Source organism: Dipteris shenzhenensis, chromosome 31 (genome assembly GCF_047967505.1).
Source record: "Dipteris shenzhenensis isolate YYH24624 ecotype China chromosome 31, Dip_SZ_1.0, whole genome shotgun sequence".
NCBI lineage: Eukaryota > Viridiplantae > Streptophyta > Polypodiopsida > Gleicheniales > Dipteridaceae > Dipteris > Dipteris shenzhenensis.
The window spans coordinates 3,604,523-3,617,700 of record NC_141626.1 but is presented as its reverse complement, the minus strand read 5'-3'; the positions used below and the strand labels follow the sequence as shown (position 1 = coordinate 3,617,700).

The 13,178-nt window shown below is 42.7% G+C and overlaps 1 protein-coding gene across 4 annotated transcripts in view; it reads right to left on the bottom strand.

Annotated features, from left to right (window-relative positions):
• Positions 1-12,963, bottom strand: part of LOC147880914 (uncharacterized) — a 34,934-nt gene extending 21,971 nt beyond the window's left edge. For all 4 annotated transcript variants that reach the window (XM_087402327.1, XM_087402328.1, XM_087402329.1 and 1 more), the window contains exon 1: positions 12,818-12,963. The gene's annotated coding sequence lies outside the window, so the exon portion shown is untranslated. The remainder of the gene's footprint in view (positions 1-12,817) is intronic.
• Between the last annotated feature and the right edge of the window lie 215 nt (positions 12,964-13,178).

The window sequence follows — 13,178 nt, the reverse complement described above, 5'->3', positions numbered from 1 at the left end:
CATTATGTATCTTCCAATGCGGAGGCAACTTCAGCCTGTAAGCTACCTCGTTTATCTTTTCAGAAACCTGGAAAGGACCATAGTAACGCATGTTCAGCTTTGTGTAGAACCTTTCCTTGCCTTTCTTATTTTTCAGCCTTGCCTTCTGAAAACGCAGCAAAACCCAATCACCTTCTGTGAATACCAATTCCCTGCGGTGCTTATCTGCTGCTCTTTTCTGCTTGTCTTGACTTCTTTGCAAGGCATATTTGATCTTCTTGTAAGCCTCTTCAAGGCTTTCCACAAAACGATCAACTTCGAAGATTTTCTCTTTCGTATGCAAAATGGGAGGTATCTTCCTGGCACCTTCCACTATTTCAAAAGGTGCTTTACCTGTGGATGTGTGCACCGTATTATTGTAAGCATATTCCAGCAAAGGCAAATAATGCTCCCATTTGCTTTTGTGGTCTGAGACATAGCATTTAAACATATCCAAGATGGTAGAGTTTTCCTGCTCCGATTGTCCATCAGACTGAGGGTGAAAAGATGACGAAAAATTCAGCGTAGTGCCCATATTTTCAAACAGTCCTCTCCAAAAGAGGCTGATCATCCTCGGATCTCTATCACTGATTATGGATTCAGGCATCCCATGATACTTGAAGACATGCTGCAAAAACAATTTGGCCATTTGATCTGCTGTAATTTTCTTTCTTACTGGCACAAAGTGGGCTTGTTTGCTAAACCTGCAAATTATTGTCCACAATCCATCATGTCCAGTAGGAGTACGTGGAAGATCAAACACAAAATCCATAGCTATGCTTTGCCATGGTCTATCCGGAATTGGCAAAGGGTGTAACAACCCAGGTGCCTTCTGCCTGTCAAACTTTACTTTCTGACAAACCATGCATGTTCTCACATATTCTTCCACATCTTTCCTCAAAGATGGCCAATAAAAGTATTGCTCCACTGCTGTAATTGTTGCTGTAATTCCCCTATGTCCTGCATATGGAGGAGCATGACTTTCCATTATGACTTTCTGTCGCATCTGATCAGTGACACAGAGTCGTCCATGCATCAAAATGAAACCCTCTTTCAACATATAGTGATCATGCCTTTGACCATCAGAAAGCTGTTCATAAATAGTTGAAAAATCAGCATCATTAACATACTGATCTTTCATCACATCTAACACATTGTTGTAAGCAATGCTCCACTGCTGAAACACTGGGTTTCTTGGAGACTGCTTCAAGCTGTGGTTTCCTGGAAAGTGCATCAGCCACGACATTTTTGTTACCCGGCACATGTACAATTTGAAAATGAAACATTGAGAGGAAGTTAGCCCATCTCATGTGCTTTTCAGATAATTTTCTCTGCGTGAGAAAATATCTAAGTGACTGATGATCAGTTTGCACATAAAAATCAGCTCCAAGAAGGTAATGTTTCCATGTGGTCAAAGCATGTATCACTGCTAACATTTCCTTCTCGTATGTCTGCAAGTACAATTCAGCATCTTTGAGAGCTCTACTCTCATATGCAACCACTCTGCCATCCTGCATCAAAGTGCCTCCTATGCTGTTCCCACATGCATCACAAGTTACAGCGAAGGGTTTTGCAAGATCTGGCAAGATAATAACGGGTTCAGAACACAATTTTTGCTTCAGCTCTTCAAAAGCTGCATTTTCCTTTGGTCCCCACCGAAACGGTACAGCTTTCTTTTGTAAAGCATGCAAGGGAGAAGCAATTTCTGCAAAGTACTTTATAAACCTCCGATAGTATGAACACAACCCAAGAAAGCTTCTGACTTCATGCAGATTTTTCAAAATTGGCCAACTCCTTATGGCCTCAACTTTTGCAAGATCCATCTTGACTCCATCCTTTGACACTATATGACCGAGAAAATGAATCTCATGCATAAAGAACTCACTTTTCTTGGTGTTTATTAATAGCTTGTGTCTTTTCAACTCTTGAAACACAATAGTGAGGTGTTTCCTGTGCTCCTGCTCATTTTTAGAGAACACAATGATGTCATCGAGGAAAGTGCCCACAAACTTTCTGTGTGCTCTAAAAATTCTATCCATCATTCTATTGAATGTGGCAAGTGCATTAGTCAAACCAAAAGGCATCACAAGGAACTCATATAAGCCAAATGAAGTGCGGAAGGCAGTCTTGTAGACATCTTCAGGCCGTATCCTTATCTGATGGTATCCACTTTTAAGGTCAATACGACTGAACATTGAGGAACCTTCCAACCGATCCAATATATCATCAATGCGTGGAATTGGAAAACGGTTCTTAATTGTGACTTTATTCAAAGCCCTATAATCAATACACATTCTCCAACTGCCATCCTTCTTTTGCACAAGCAACACAGGGGAACAGTAAGGAGAATTACTTGGCTGTATTAATTCCTTTTCCAAGAGTTCCTTCACTTGTGACATTATCTCTTCCTGTTGTGCCTTACTGACACGATAGGGAGGTATATTAGGCGGTGAGCTTCCTGGAATTATATCAATTTGATGATCCTCGGGCCTCTTGGGAGGTAATTCTTGAGGAAGTGCATCTGAGAAACAATCCTGAAAATCTGAAATAAAAGCAGCCCTTTCTCTATCTAAAGCAGAAAGAGTAGAGCCTTCCTAAACTGGTTGGCTGTCCTCTTTGACAAAAATCAAGTACGCTGAAATATGACGCTTTATTACATTGGAAATACAAGAAGCTGAAACTACAGGGATGGACTCCCCTTTCAACTTTACATCAAGTACATGATTTTTGCCTCAATGAGTTAAAGAAATCTTCTTGTTTCTCATCTGCAAATCAGCCCCCACCCGGTACATCCAAGGCATCCCAAGCAAAGCATCACACTCTGGCAAAGGCATAATATAGAAGTCCTCTGCATCCTGATATCCCTGGATATGCATCCTCAACTTGCCAATGATAGGAGTGACAGGTGTGTTGAGTTCAGGGTTGGCCATATCACACATGCCCGATGGCCCCATTTCCTCAGGCTCGATGCCAAGCCTTCCTGCCATATCAGGAGTTATGAAATTTGCCTTTGCCCCAGAATCAAAGAAAAACAAACAATTTTGATTTCTGATTTTTCCCCATGCTCTGCACATCTCAGTCTTTTTCATTTCCTCTTCATCATGTGCATGTGGCAAACTCCCAATCACATCTGGAAGAAGTCCTGCAGAAGGTTTAGGCTTTTTGCCCTTCCGATCAGCCTGTTTATCACCATTCTTATCATCATCTGACCTGTCTCTTTTCTTGAATGGGCAATCATAAGAGCGGTGTCCCTCTCCTTTGCATATAAAACATTTCTTTTGCTCCACGAGTGACTTTTTCTCTTCATCAGATAACTTGGTACGGGGCTGTTTATTAGGCTGTCCACGCCTTTGACCAGCTTTGAATTGGGCTTTTCCTCCCTTTTGAAACGGTCGTTTGCCATAATTTTTATTTTCAGATTTGAAGTCCTTATCCTGGTGTTTGGCAGCCCGTTTGTTGTCTTCTTTCTTGCTGTCCATAAAGCCCAAATTCTTCTCCTGCATCCATGCATATGCTGTCCTTGCATTCTCAATTAATTTAGTCATAGAACCCACCTTGGTTTTGATGCAATAATCACGTAGCTCACTAGGCAATCCACAACAGTACCTCTCTATTTGCTCTTTCAAAGAAACATGCCTGTAAGAGCTCAATGGCAGCAAAACATCCCAAAACCTCTGGGTGTAATCATCAAGATTCTTGCAAAGTTTGTATGACAAATCATGCCAGTGTGAAAGTACTTCAACTTCAAAAGTTGGAGTAAGCTAAGTAGAAGAGAACACTTGCTTAAATTCCAGCCAAGTAGCACGTGCATCTCCATGAAGCATAAGGTTAGTGTACCACTTAAGTGCATTGCCTTTCAAAAATGTGGCAACCTTCCTCATCTTGGATGCTTCTGTAAACAAACCCCCAAGAAATGCAGCATCAAACTGTTGAAGGAATGTGAGGGCTTTGTACCTGTCCTGTACTCCATTATATGTATCAAACTTGACATGAGAACCACCATCCTTAAATTCTTTATATACATTTGATATTGGCTGTCCCAAAGATGGCTGTATATTTGCAGCATTCCCTTCACTAGGGAGAGCCATGCTTGGCTGAACATTAGGCATGGGAGCATATGCTGTGGCTTGCATGCCTGGCTGCATTCCCACATTGTCATACATGGCTTGCTTTCTATGCCCAATTGGCGGTGAAATCAACATAGCATCAAAGATAGAATCTGTACCAAAATATTCAGGTTGCTGCCTCAAATATGGCTGAGGTGGTTGAGCCACATTTATGGACTGCACATTATTATTTTGAGGAGTAGAAATACCCAAACCAAGGCCTTGTGCTGGCTGCTCATACTGTTGCACTGGATGTACTTTTTGTACCTCTTTCTCAAGTGCTCTTTTAGGCGATTCCTCTCTCTTGGAAGTCACTTTCTAAGTCATTTTTGATGGCTGTCCCTCATGGGAAACTGATGCATGAGTGTGCGGTCCGCCATGAGAAGCTGATGCATGTGTGTACTCACTCTTTCCGTGCTTGTGCTTTCATGATTTCTTCTTCTTCTTGGCATTTGTTTGCACAATCTGAGCCAAATTTTGAGCCAGCTGAGTCAAAGCAGTCACTGCACTTGCAAGCTGTGCATTCAACATAGTAGCATCATCTGACTCACTGCTAGAACTAGTATCACCGTTGAGCTCAGTTGTAGCTTCATGTGTGGCCTGCTCAAAAGGCATTTGTTGTGCTCCCTGCAGCTGTACACTAGCTCGATCATTAAGGCTTTCCTACCTTCTCCTTTGAGGAGTTGTGGAGCTCTCTTGCTCATGGGTACTCACCATGTTTATGGTTGTAATATTCAGCTGTCAAAAAGTGCAGCAAAGATATCCTTCCACCAAACTACCGAGGCCCACCTCGTGAGAAAGAGTGTGTGGTATCCCGGCAATGGAATCAATGAAACCGGCCTCTAATCACTCAGAGGGCAGTGGAACTAAACCTTTAATCACTTCAGCACTTATTTACAGCTCACAAAGCATATATCACAACCATTAACCATTGCATGATCACCATTTGGCATTTACCCATTTGTTCACAAACAAAACCACTGAAAAAGGGATGGAGGCTAGAATGCCCCTGCTCAACAGACATAGACAAGTGCACCCGATTGGCCCCAAACACCGGTCGTGCTGTAGCCCACGTGCTAGGGGATGGTCGAGAGGATGGAGGCGCCTGCGCTATCATTCTGGTTGGATTGAGGGCGAGTTTCTAGGTCACTGATAGGGTCAGATCCTGCGGGGTCGTGTCATTTGGTATCAGAGCCGTCGTATCACGATTGAATTCAACGCGAGGTATGCAAAAAAGATGTCTTCCAAGTACGTTTTTTTAGATTGCTCTTGCAAATCTGAATTTCTGCTCGTGTATGGGCTGAATCGTTGGCTGATGATGCGCGCTCATGATTGGGAGAGTTGGGGAAGAAATAGACGTCCATAGGCAGTGCTCTCTCTCGATTGCTACGTGTTTGGAAATTGTGATTCCCTGAGAAGGGTAGGCGTTGAGAAGGCTGAACGATATCAGCAAGAGATATGAGGATGGATTGTTTCTGACCTATAACTTCCCACGCTTGGGTTGTTGATGTGATTGGCTGTGTGGGGACAGGCTGGTTAGGGAAAGAATTCGCTCCAGGTTCTCAATAATGAGATTCCTGCCTTAGAGACCTAGATTTGCTGCAGTTGAGAAGTAGGAGGAAAGAGAGGGCGTTCATAAGCCAAAGAGCGGCTTGTCTAGGACATTTGGGCATTAGAGATAGGGGCGATATGATTGGGGCAGGCGCTTAGCTTTGGGAAGGAGCGTATGGCCTGATTTTAGCGCGTTTCGGCTATTTTTGGCTGGCTGGAGAAAAGCGGGACCAGATCTATTAAAAGCGTGACTCTTTTTTTGGTCAAAAAAGCAAGCTGCTTTTTTGTTTTTCTCTAGCAAGGAAAGCAGTTGCTCTAAATCAAGCACCCACCCTAAATTCGCCTAGCATTTGATGGCCCTTCCTGGCTATTTATATACCTGGGATTCCTCTCTCTCTCTCTCCCTTCAGCACTTCAGTGCATGAAGGCGAATCTTCCTGTCTGAGATCAACCTATCAGATTCCGCCATCTTTCTTGTTGTCCTCTACCCACCTTCTTCCTTGATTCCACGCAGCACCAGATTCTCTTTTGCTAGTGTGAAGAGCACGTGTTTGGACGCAACTGTTTTTCTTCTAGTCCCTTGCAAGATATTTTCCAGCCATGGAAGGACATCAAAGTAACGAGACACCTACGTTGGATTACTCTTTTATTGAGATGGAGGACGAGGCTACATGGAAGATTATTCCTCGTAGACCTCATGACCTGCTACGAGAGATGGATTCCTTGATGGATGAACTCTGGACAGCTCTTCACTACTATAAAACCCCTCAGTACCAAAAATATATTGAAGAAGGCTCGTGCTGTTCTAAATGTAAACAGCTTGTTATACCGCTTCCGAGTTATTGAGAAGTGATAAAGAGGTTGACATCCTCAGTTCTGACCGACACCCAATTATTTTTGCCTCGACTGGATCTTTTGAGCCACTCTTAGTTCAAGAAGCTCCCCAATTTGGTATGAACTATATTCTAAATTGTCTTGTTATTAAATTGATAGAGCTTTGCTTTAATTTGGTTTTGATTTGTAATTAAGTGGCATTTATAATTTGATTTGTTTTTTCAAATTATATAACGTGTACTTTTGTTCCATATATCTTGAAGTTTTTTAGATATATGGTACATTGACGATGCTTGAGACTTTGTTACATATTAAACTGGACTTAACTAAGGCAATTGGATTTCCCTTTCTCGAATCTTGGTGCATAGATTCCTATTTGGTTTCTATTTGAAGTTTTGATCTCGATGTGATTGTGAGTTATGACATTTCTTCGAGTTACCATTGGACATATGAAGGTTCTTATTAATTAGACCAGGATGAGTCTTGATGGATACCTTTTTTGAATCATGTCCATAGGCAGGGTCATTCTGATTCTCACTCTTTTAGCCCGAGGTCATGGATAGTCAGAATTCAAGAGTTGCTAGGGATGCTACTTGCTTGTTTTCTTCTTTGACCTATTGGTTGGGGTATTGTAACACCAAGGGGTGATAGAATCACATTAAGAAAAGGATTGAAAACGGATTTGCCACCCTGACTCAATCTGGGATCATCTGAGTTGAAGAGGGATTGGCTACCTTGATTCACTCATATTGTCCACTAAGTTTTTTATTTGCAGTATACTTTGGTATGTTACATTTAAGATTCTCTGATGTGATGGTATAATCCAGCGTGAAACAATACCCAAGGACCTCTAGGCTGAATTGAATTGGGGGCAACCTGATTAGATTTTTTACGAGGGCCGACTAAGATTCTTTACCTTGAGAGAAGCCATATATTTTTTTGGGTTCAACCCTGGAGCTCCATAGTCTAGACTCAATCTCAGGGAGGGTTACCACATCTCTTCTGATGATGGTTTGTCAGTGCAATGTTTGGAACTTGGTGTTCCTAGATAAGAGATCCTAAGAACTAGATAATCCTGTGATAGGAGTGGTTTATCGTAAACAAGTTTATACAAAATATCCGATAGTGGATCTTATTTTAAGAGATCTCAGATTTGTATATTTCTGTAGTCTTTGGATCACATAGGATGTTACTCCTATGATGGTTGACTATATACATGTCTAGAATAGTACCATTGACTAGATATAGCCAACTGAATTTTTACTCATTATCCTCATGTAGGGGCATTCCGAGGATAGATCAAGGGACCATATTTTTTGTCAGGATTCTGCCCATTGATACTTCCATGAAGATTCTTCCATCATGAGTTATGAACGGATACCTAATTGTTTAGCGATGGAAAGTCTGTCATGTATTTCAACCCAAGAATTTGAATTACAAGGGTATTCTGTTGAGGGATTTTCTGAATACTAAGTAATTCATGACATTAGGGTTGATAGAAATTGCAACCAGAAATTGACCTCGAGGGGCTCAATTGATGGGGTTGTTCGAACAATGATTCCTTGATCTCAACCTAAGATTTTTGAGTTCAAGGGTATTCAGCATGAAGAATATTTTTTCACGAATTTCCAGTTAGAACTCAATAGATAAGGTTGATAGAATCATTTACCTTCAGGTACGGATTTTACCATGCTTGTGTACGTATATGTCAACAGAACTAACTCTGTGGATTCAGGCATTACTTGATTTCTCGAGGAGCATACTCGACGATACGTAACCTTGTTTAGATTGAGACATTTACTTTCCTTGGGTTGGTTATCAAAGATTGTAGCTTTGGCCTTAGATTCTCTTTGATTTGAATCTCATGAAAAGTATAGCACACTCAAACTGATAGTCAAAGTATAATTATTGGCATTGACTCATCTTCACAGAGAGTTTTCGGGCTTTCTCGTGAACTCATGAGTGAGTTCTTAGAGGAAAGGGAGTATGTCATGTGCATGGTGTACCTAGGGTTTAATAGCAAGTGAACGTGGGTTACGGGATAGCATAGGGCCGAATGGCTATTTTAGCTGAGATGGCTATATATAGAGATTGATTCATATATAGTGCTCGCTTTATATGGAGGGAGCTATTCATAGCATTGTGCTATCTATAGCAGGTTTCCTTCTATATAGAGGGAGGGCCAGTGCTATTGTGTAGTTTAGTTGAGCGCTCCTCAACTACATGGCGGATCATAGGTGGTGTATCGAAGGTCCTCTGGACGGGCTCAGGTGGTATGGGACGTTAGATACAAGCCTATGGATGAGTCGAGCTGTAGCCCACGTGCTCGGGGGTGGTCGGAAGGATAAGGCACCTATGCTATGATTCTAGTTGGATTAAGGACGAGTTTCTAGGTCAGTGATAGGGTCAGATCCTGCGGGGTCGTGTCAAGCACCCCCTCTGGTTTGCATTTAAGGATAGTATTTACCCACACCAGTTCAGCAATTAGGGCACTTTCCAGATGGAGATTTCAGGCCCCAACAGCTTCAACGAAATGGCAGTTTTTACCCTCTACCAGTGGGCCTCCTTTCACCCTTTTTGAGAATTTAAATCACCCCTAGTGATACCCCTCAATTTCCTACAAGGACACCTCGAGCATGTCCGATCACACAATATCCGGTTCACATAGCCCAACCCACATATTAGGAAGTCTTTGCATCGTGGATCTTCTGTGTCACCTGCCCAACTGAAAACTTGGATCACATTATTTACTTGCTCCATGAGGCACTGCAATTGCATTACTACCTCCATAGGGTTCAAGTTGTGTTCTACGAGACTTGACAATACCATGCAGGCAAAGACGACCTCCCAACCCAGTTTGATGTCCATCCTTGGCAGGAATTTTACCTAGCTCTTTCAGCCTCTCCAGGGTACTCCCCTCCTCCATCAACTCCCAGATACCCTCCCGAGCAGGACTCCTCTTCACCAGGACAGTTTATTCCATCCGAAGACTCATTCTCCTAGACAACCCCCCCTTCCAACAGCAACAACCGTGCCCTCTCCCGAATTCATGGACCCTGCAGTCACCTCCTATCCCTTCAAGAGCAATAACACCAACTCACCCTTCCGCAGTGTTACTTCCTTCAGGACCTCCTTTGCCCGATTGCCACAACTGGTTCCATCCTCCATCCCTGCCCCATCCAAAACAAGCAACCTCAGGGAGCAGCCTAGTACAAACTAGACCACAAATTCTCAGGCAAGCCCAACATGTCGAGTCGCTCACGTGCAAATTCTCCCATAGTCAACAAACTGAATCCAAACAACTCTCTTGATGCCACTCGGCGTATTCAACAACTTCTGCAAAACCAAAGTGCCCGCATAGCCGACCTCGTCAACAAGGTCCAACAGCTCCAAGATTCAAGAACCAGCTCCTTACATGAAGATGATTCGCCGCCCCTCGACAACTACAAGGGCCCAATTCCCACATGAGGTACAGAATGTCGCACTTCATGCCCTCTACCAGGCTTCCAAAAAACAAAAAGAATTGATATGAAGTTACTAGAAGCCTATGCGGGTCAACAAAATTGCCAAACAATTGACTAGTGGCTCGCCAAAATGCGCATGTACTTTGACACTGTGAGCCTTATTGAAGGCAAGAAATTTAATTTGGCTTCCTCCCCTCAAAGGATAAGGCATTCCCTTAGTGGCAAAGATGCCTTAGGGATGGTAAAAGCGTGATCACATGGGAACGTTTTGAGCACGTGCTCCGTAAGCAATTCATACCTACCAATGCGTATTTCCAAGCACTTAGACAAAGCAAATTGGTTCCCTGTCTACCTACATCTCCCAGTTTACCACAGTCGTGCTGGAGATAGATGGCTTGACTAACGATGATCGGCTTCATGCCTTCATCTCAAGCCTAAATCCCTGATTACGCATTGATGTTCTCATACCTAAACCTTTCCACCACAGCAAACACTATTGCTAATGCAGAGCATATCATTGATTTTCGAAATACAGGGAAGCAAGTTCTAATAAATCTCAAAACCCCATGGTATTGGCCACTCAGTTTGCTTTGCCTTTCTTGTCTTGTGCTAGCATAGCATCTTCAAACTGGGACGTGCTAGGGTTTCATATTGGAATTTTGTTTGGATCTTTTACTTCAACTATAGAGCCCTCAACAAGCTCACATTAAGAACCAAGTGCCCACTACCTCGCATAGATGACCTATTTGATCAACTTCCACATGCAAACACATTTCTCGAAAAGTGATTTACGTTTCGGTTATCACAAAATCCGAATAAAAAGAGCGATGAGTATAACTTTTTGAACTAAGCACGGACATTATGAATGTTTAGCCATGCCTTTTGGTTAGACAATGCCCTGGCCACATTCATGACACTTATGAACGATATCTTTAGTTCCTATCTTGACAAGTTTGTCATCATCTATTTGGATGACATCATGATTCAGCAGATCGTTGATCGAACTTAAGAACACCTACAACAAGTCTTTGAAGTGATCTGAGATAATTTTCTTTACATCAATATCGAGAAAAGTGAGTTCTTCAAAACACAACTTAAGTATTTCGGAAATGTTATTTCAGCACAAGACATTTCAATAGATTCCAAAAAGATCAAGGTCATTTGTAATTGGCCTATACCAAAGAACAGTCATGATGCATGCTCTATTTTCAGCTTGGAAAACACATCTGAGGCTACATCTGACTAAAGAGGCTATGGGAAAATGATGGTTCAATTGGTGATGCATTGCATGCACTTGTCCCATCTCACTCAAAACAAGGGTTTATGGAACAAAAAATGATGGTTCAACCATTGAAGCATTGGTCTCTCAAAAACTTGGACTGGTTATCACATTTTACAATATTTTACAATGAAACAATTCTAGCGATTGTGGCTAGTATGGAAAGCTTGCTTTGAAGCAGATTTACAAATTGTTGGCCCGTGTGGCCTGCTTTTGTAGCGAGGGCGCCTCCATATTAGACACAGCGGTTGGGCCCTACATGCTAACAAAGCTTTAGATATAGGGATTTTAGTATAGTCTTGTGGGACCGAGGCATTACCCATATATGAATTGCATATGTATATTGGGAAGCTATGCCGCACTCATTTGATAATATCACCCTCGTCTGAATCTATAAAATGTCCAGGGAGTCTATTGCATAAGCATCTTGGAAATAACATGCTGCTTTGCATTATTCTGAGGCCACAATCCAACAAGTCCCTCTCTTGTTAACTGTTTTGACTGTTTTTTATAAGCGGTACCAGAACTCCTCATTGGGGCTTTTCACTCTTGATGAAGATTACAAGAGGTCAGCCGCCTAATAGTTTCAGTTTAGAGGTTACCTCTTCTCATGGCTGATCACCATGTGATGTTTAGATAGCTTTGCCATCTCCAATATTGTAACACCCTTACACGTTAGCCACAGCTAACCTGAGGGTCACACGAGTTACCTGGCACCCAATGAGCTCACCTGCTGCTCATGACACAATGTCATCCCGTCTGTCCCTTCAACCTCATAGATCAACTTCTAAACACGTCCGCCGTTCCTGGAAAATGCGGACGTGTGAAACGAACTGAAAGGCGTCGTTTAAAGATTCCCCTGGAAATCATTAAGGTCGCAGAAAGGAATTCCGTGCACATAACACGCGTAACCACACAGCAGCAGTTGTCAGACGAAAATTTTCGTATAGTTTTTTAGCAACCTACTTCCTTTTCCAAACAACAGCACTAACTAGAGGGCCCAACTTCTGCTCCACTGAAACACGATCTTCCCGTGGATCTCCTCCAACATCCGTGTGAGAGATTTAGAGCTTTTGCAACTTTGTTACTAGCCTTCACTCGAGGATGCACCAGAATCAACCTTGATTACTCTCCTGTTTGCATAGCCATAGACTGTGCTATGAAATGGGGCAAATTGGTCACGTCTCACGTGATAGAACGGCTGTGAAAATGTCCTGGCAGATTAGAGCTATCGGCAAGGTAGGACATCCAGAAGCAACCAAGACAAAGGCGACAAGCAAGGAAAGTTGCTTAAATTCAATCAGAATAAGTGAGGAGAGAGGGAACTTTTCAGGTCACACAACCACGGGCTATTGAATCCGACCAATTTGACCGCGGTAGGAGCCTTCACTATGCCAAATTTGCAACAGAAGGGAGGGGGCGGGCGAGGGGAGAGAGAGAGAGAGAGAGAGAAGGGGGGGGGGGGGGGGGGGGGGAGGGGAAAATAGGAGAAAGGGGTGGCAGAGATAATGGATGGCAAGAAAGCGGAAGAGGGGGGAACTAAAAGAGGAGAGAGAGAGAAGCACCTGAGAGCAGAGGCGCAAAATTCCGAAGTGAGATGCTGCGTATGCTGCAAGGATCCATAGCTCGCGCTCTCTCTCTCTCTCTCTCTCTCTCAATTTCAGCGCCCAAATGAGCCCTATTTTCGGAAAGGCGAGGGAAAATAATTTTAGGACCTACTTTTAACCTATTAACAAGGTTGGATAAGAGTAGAAAACTAGATGCACTCAAAACAAGCTGAATTTCAGTCATTGGGCCTGAGTGTTTCAAATTGTAATAGATGAAGTTAGTTCCCAAGGAGTTTGTCCAAATGTGGTCAATTCTTGAACTGTGGATTGTAGTACTTGTGTCAATGAGTTGATGCATATTTCTTTTAGCCATGAATTG